The sequence below is a fragment of the Anastrepha ludens genome, chromosome 2 (genome assembly GCF_028408465.1).
Source record: "Anastrepha ludens isolate Willacy chromosome 2, idAnaLude1.1, whole genome shotgun sequence".
NCBI lineage: Eukaryota > Metazoa > Arthropoda > Insecta > Diptera > Tephritidae > Anastrepha > Anastrepha ludens.
This window is the reverse complement of record NC_071498.1, coordinates 97226178-97231672: the sequence shown is the minus strand read 5'-3', so window position 1 is coordinate 97231672 and position 5495 is coordinate 97226178. Positions and strand designations below refer to the sequence as shown.

Below are 5495 nucleotides of genomic sequence, written 5' to 3'. Positions count from 1 at the left end.
GTATGTCGATATATATGTATGTAAATATGAGTGTTTGCACACTGATGTAAATATAAGAAAGCTGTATGCAAAAAAAAAACAATAAACAAAAATTGCAATAAAATAACAAAGTCAATGGAAAAATGGATGAGGCAAAACATCGGTAAGTCACACTTAACGCGATTCGATTTGCTGCTTTAAAAAATACTTATTTGAGACAGTTATGCGGAGAAGAGTAATAATTGCTTGTAAAAATACTTACAAAATTGTACGAGTAAAGCTACAAATCTATACACATTTGGGTATGTACAAATGTAGGTTTGTGCTGGTATAAGTTCATAAGCGTTTTTTCGCATTATGCATGAACTAATTTAATTTAAAGCATACTGTATTCAAAAAAACAAAAACAAAAAAACAAAAAACAATTGTATGATGTTGACCTCCACACCAAAAGTGAGAAACTCTATGAACAGAAAGTAAAAAAGAAAGTATTTGCATATTTTACTACTGTATTTTTCAATAGAAAATATTAAATTGTTTTTTGTTCTTGATCAAAAATGCCAATATTTACTGATTGTAGGGTGCATAAATTGTGAAAGAGTTTAATGGTTACAACTAAATATGTAGACGAGGTGGCCGAGTGGTTAAGGCGTTGGACTGCTAATCCAATGTGCTCTGCACGCGTGGGTTCGAATCCCATCCTCGTCGGAAAATTTTTTACACCGTATAAGTTATTTATTATCAATTCAAGAATCTTCGGGTGCTGCTATATGCCTATTTGTAAAATGCAGAATTTTAAAACTAGCTCTTAAACAAATAATTCTGCTACGACTGCTTACTCATACTTATAGTAAAAATATTGTATATGCTGAAATCATGCCAATATAACTGTCAATTTGCGTTTATGTCTAGTTAACTCTTCACCGCAAAAAAGTTCTGCATGTAGAATACTTATTTAAAAGTTTGACCACTGCATGTTTAACGGGTGTTTTTTAAGAGCTTGCGAATTTAAAATGCTAATACAAAACTGAAATACTTTTTGAATGAATTATTTTTTTTTATTAAAATCTGGTAGATAATTTCATGGCATTTTTTTAATATTAAATCTGGGATTTGTCCGGCGCGGCTACGAGTTCCAGTTTGATTGTTTTAATTACGATCAGTTCAATTTTTAATTGCGATCAGTCCAATTTTTAATTCCGATCAGTCCAATTTTTTACTATTTTTTTCCAACCAATCTGAATAATAAATCTAAATGAGGCCAATCAGCCTTTAATTCTTGCACGAGCTATATTTTATAGACACGTAAGCCAAGATCGTAACGTTAAATTTTCCACTTAGTCGAAGGAAAGAGTAAACATCCACAATTTGGAAGCGATGCTCTGGTGTAAGCGATTCATGATAACTTGCCAAACCCTACTGAACAGAAATGTTCCCACTGTTTGGCATGCTCAGCCGTGAAACCTTATGTATCGATATCGATAGTTCCCATGTTGCTGAAAACAAACACCCGATACAAATAATAATAAGTCTCATTTTATACAGGGTCCGGCACTCGAAAGCAATTAAATATGCCACAAATTTAGTTTGGAAAATTACTGTTATTCAATTCAAAGTAAAAAATGTGTGAAAATAATACAAAATTATGCATCAATTTACTCTTGCTCGATATGACTGCCTTGACTATGGCCTCGAAAAAATTTTTTTTTTTAATTTTTTTTTTTAATTAAAAAATACCCTGTGGGGGGGCCATAACGCTTCGCGATGCTACCAGTATCATTGTAACGAGTAATGATACGATTAAAAAAAACTCTATTTACTTTAAGGTGATCGAGCTCACGAACAATCGCTGGTTGTGATTTTCAAGCCAAATATAAATAAATCACACTATTACGTTTGAAATCCATTACTGATTTTCTTTTTTAGCGTTTACGCTCGGCAAAATGCTTCCCAGTGCTTGTAAACAATACTCTGGATGTTCATTTAGCCAACTAACGGAAGTCTGATGCCCGTGCATCAGCTGCGCGAGCGGTCTGAAGTTGGTTACACTTCGAGTGCTGGACCTTGTATATTGTAAAAGTTTGCTTGTTTGCTTGCTCGTAGTTTTCAGACTCCTAAACTAATCGGATGCGATGAAATTTTAGGGCATTTTGGTGCGCATGCCTTAGAGGCTTTCGAGTTTGTTAGGAAGCAGTAGGTCGCGTGTGATTGAGACATTTCTGATAATCATGTTTATGTTTCGATTTATTTCATACTCATGTCTCAACTACCCAAAAACTAATATGTGGCCACGCTAGATAGCATTGCAGTCGGAACGTTTCGGAAAACTCTACTCATAGCTGAAATGGTTACATATTCAGGTTATACAAGTAGATTCATGATTTACAAAAAAAGAAATATTTTTCCAGAAAGTGGAGCCATTAACTGATGGCGCACGCTTAGAGTGTACGATCTTTGTGAGTAGTTGAAAAAGTAATGTGAAAAAAAGTTTTGAAGTTCTTGACTTTTTTTAACTATATAACGACATTAAACTTATTGAATAAAATGCATAACTCATTTTAGATAAGACCATTTAACAAATAAATAACAGATTTTATTTGAAACGAAAAAATAACAAACTCCAAAAGTCTACACTCATTTATATACATTTTAAAATATTCAAAAAACTCTCAAAATATATGCACTTTTTTTACCAGCTGTTAGGTACCCACCACGTGTCACCACTTCCCTAATTCTATTGGGTACAGAGTTTCCCAATTGGTATTCTCTCCGTTAGCAGTCTTCTCCCTCTCCTTCCACATAAACATATCTCAAGACCTCTTTGCTTGTAATTTGCTGTTTCTTTATATTTCTTTTCAGAAGCGCCCATAAGTGTTCAGTATTGTTTAAATCTGGAGATTGTGGATGTGTTGGCAATAGCTTGATGATATTAGAAACAAGCTTATAAAGAAGCCTCAACTTTACTATATGAGACGTATGCTCGGAGTAGTTGTCTTGTTGAAAGCAGAATTCATTTGATAAACCCATAAACCTTTAAACTTTGTTTTAAAATATCTAAAAAAGCTAACGAATCCATTGTTGAATCAATAAACAGTAATTTTCCCACTCCACCAGCGTCCTTACACCCCTACACTATCACCTCACCACCACCATGTTTCACTGTTGGTAATAACAGTAATAACAAATTTTTCTTTCTTTGATACCAAATTCGGATGAAAAACCAGATCCGAAAAAATATCAAAGATATTTTTTTTTAATTCCTACGATCTTAACGTTAGAACTTCATTCACAAGTAGGTTATAAAAATAGGAGTAGAATTATGCCACAATGCCACGTTCTTCTGTTTTGTTGTTATAGAATGTCTCCCGGTATAAAATTTGCTAGAAACAGCATTTGTTTCAATTAATATCTAATTCCACTTTTGAAAAAAAATTTTGTATACATATTTTATTATGTCTTGGTGAATTCTGAAAAAATTGCCCGCCAACACTGTTTTAGTTTCAAAAGAAAACAAAAATACTTTGCTAAATGTCTCACAAATAAGTTACTTGATCGCATTTAGTGCACTGCCGGTGCCATTTCAATTCGTCAAAAAAAAAAAAACAAAAAGAACTCTGCTGATAAACCTACAAACATGCCAATTCGCTCTTAGGTAAAGTTGGTGTTGAATGGGTTAAGAGGCGAAATATTGGGTTTAATAAGAAAATATGTTTAAATAGAACAAAGAAAACGAGAAGACCAAGTATTGGATTATTGTTGTTTTGGTTGTAAGGAAACGTTTTTTAAACAAAATACCGTTGTTGCTATGCTTATCAGGCGAAACGCGTTATCTACATTTTTTAACAATTAAATATCATATAAAGAAACATGCATATTTGGGCAAACCAAATATATTTTAATATCCTTAAGCTTATTATTAATTAAAATTAAAATAAATGCGACGAGGATGGGATTCGAACCCACGCGTGCAGAGCACATTGGATTAGCAGTCCAACGCCTTAACCACTCGGCCACCTCGTCTACACAGTCATATTCTCCTATTAGCCGTCTTCAGTCCAAACACTGCCTTATCATTATGTTGTCGATAACAAAGATTCGATTGCATATTCAAAGATTTCAGAATTTCGTATGATGAAATTAGTATTTGTAATTTATATGGTAATTCAAATAAAATCCCAAAAAGATCAGGACGTCTACTACGTAAAGCGATACACACAAATACGGTGTAAATAGCCGAAACTCGAATGTCAATTGCCTACACTTTCTAAACGATAATTTTTTAAATCAATATGACATATTCAATTTGGTATCGGATTTTCAAAAGAAAATATATGTACATACAAATCTCCATCAATACAAGTATTTCATCGGTCAGAAGTAACGAAAATTTATCAGTATTGATTGCCACACCACGTGCCAGCGTCAGAGTTTTTCCCATTTAGATTAAAATTCGTTTGCACTCTTACGTTGTTTACTAAAAACACTTATTTTTTTGATAAAGAATCAGAATGTTTTGATTTAATAATTCTAATTACAAAAGAGGTTGTCTGTAAAGTCGGTTTACTGACAATTTTCAAAACAAAATTTTAATTTTATTTGTTTAATATATATTTTGTATGGATATATATATAGAAGGAGGTAAATGGAATCGCAATGGAATAGGTCAAGTTACATTTAGACAAACATGAAAAATTACGAAACATTTATCAAATTCATGAAAGATATGTTCAATTTCGATTGTACATCGGACGTTAATAAGTCAACAACACTAAGAGGCAACATCGTCGATTTGCCTTTTTCAAGACACATTACACTCGAAACACCCCCTTTCACTTCCTACTTTTCCTATCATCGTCCTAGAAGGCATATGCAAATACAAATATGTGAATTTATATACATATGCGGTAACGACGCATGAGCAAGATAACAACGATTGAGATAACGTCGCATTTTTTCGTGCGTGCAGCCGGCTAAATCGAATTATAAGACGTTATCACGTCAAAACTATTATATAAAAACTGAAATCTAACCAAAATGAATGGCACGTTCGTAGCTATTCGAATTCAGTTATAACCTATTTGTAGTTTTCGATGGATTAGATTACGATGGATTCAGTTATAGAAGTAATGCGCATAATCTGTATTTGAAATATAAAAATATTAGGGCTGAGTACCAAATACACTCATTGACAGTTTGACAAATGTGTTTTGCTGTGAACGACCTGTTTTTACTTATTTCTGATTTCGCACCAACTGAGCCACTTGCGAATTAGCCTCCTTTCATCGAGTGGATGAAAATATCCTTGCATTATCAAATTTTTGACTGTAAAAATAATTCACTTACTTACTTACACTTACTATAAAATGTCAACTGTCAAACAACTGATTGTTATTCGGTCAACTATCGATCAAAATGCCGAGCTTACCACCGCTGCGCTACGGTACTTGTCGCCTAGGTGTTTTATTTGGATTTATATAGTATATTAGCTTTAACCCGCGGCCCCGCTCGCGTAGGAG

General features: G+C 33.3%; 2 non-coding genes across 2 annotated transcripts; one reads left to right on the top strand and one right to left on the bottom strand.

The window, feature by feature from the left end:
- The first annotated feature begins 605 nt into the window (after positions 1 to 605).
- On the top strand, positions 606 to 687 carry Trnas-gcu (transfer RNA serine (anticodon GCU)). The gene has a single exon. It is a non-coding gene; the product is annotated as a tRNA-Ser (tRNA).
- A 3230-nt stretch (positions 688 to 3917) lies between these two features.
- Trnas-gcu (transfer RNA serine (anticodon GCU)) lies at positions 3918 to 3999 on the bottom strand. Its single transcript has one exon. It is a non-coding gene; the product is annotated as a tRNA-Ser (tRNA).
- Between the last annotated feature and the right edge of the window lie 1496 nt (positions 4000 to 5495).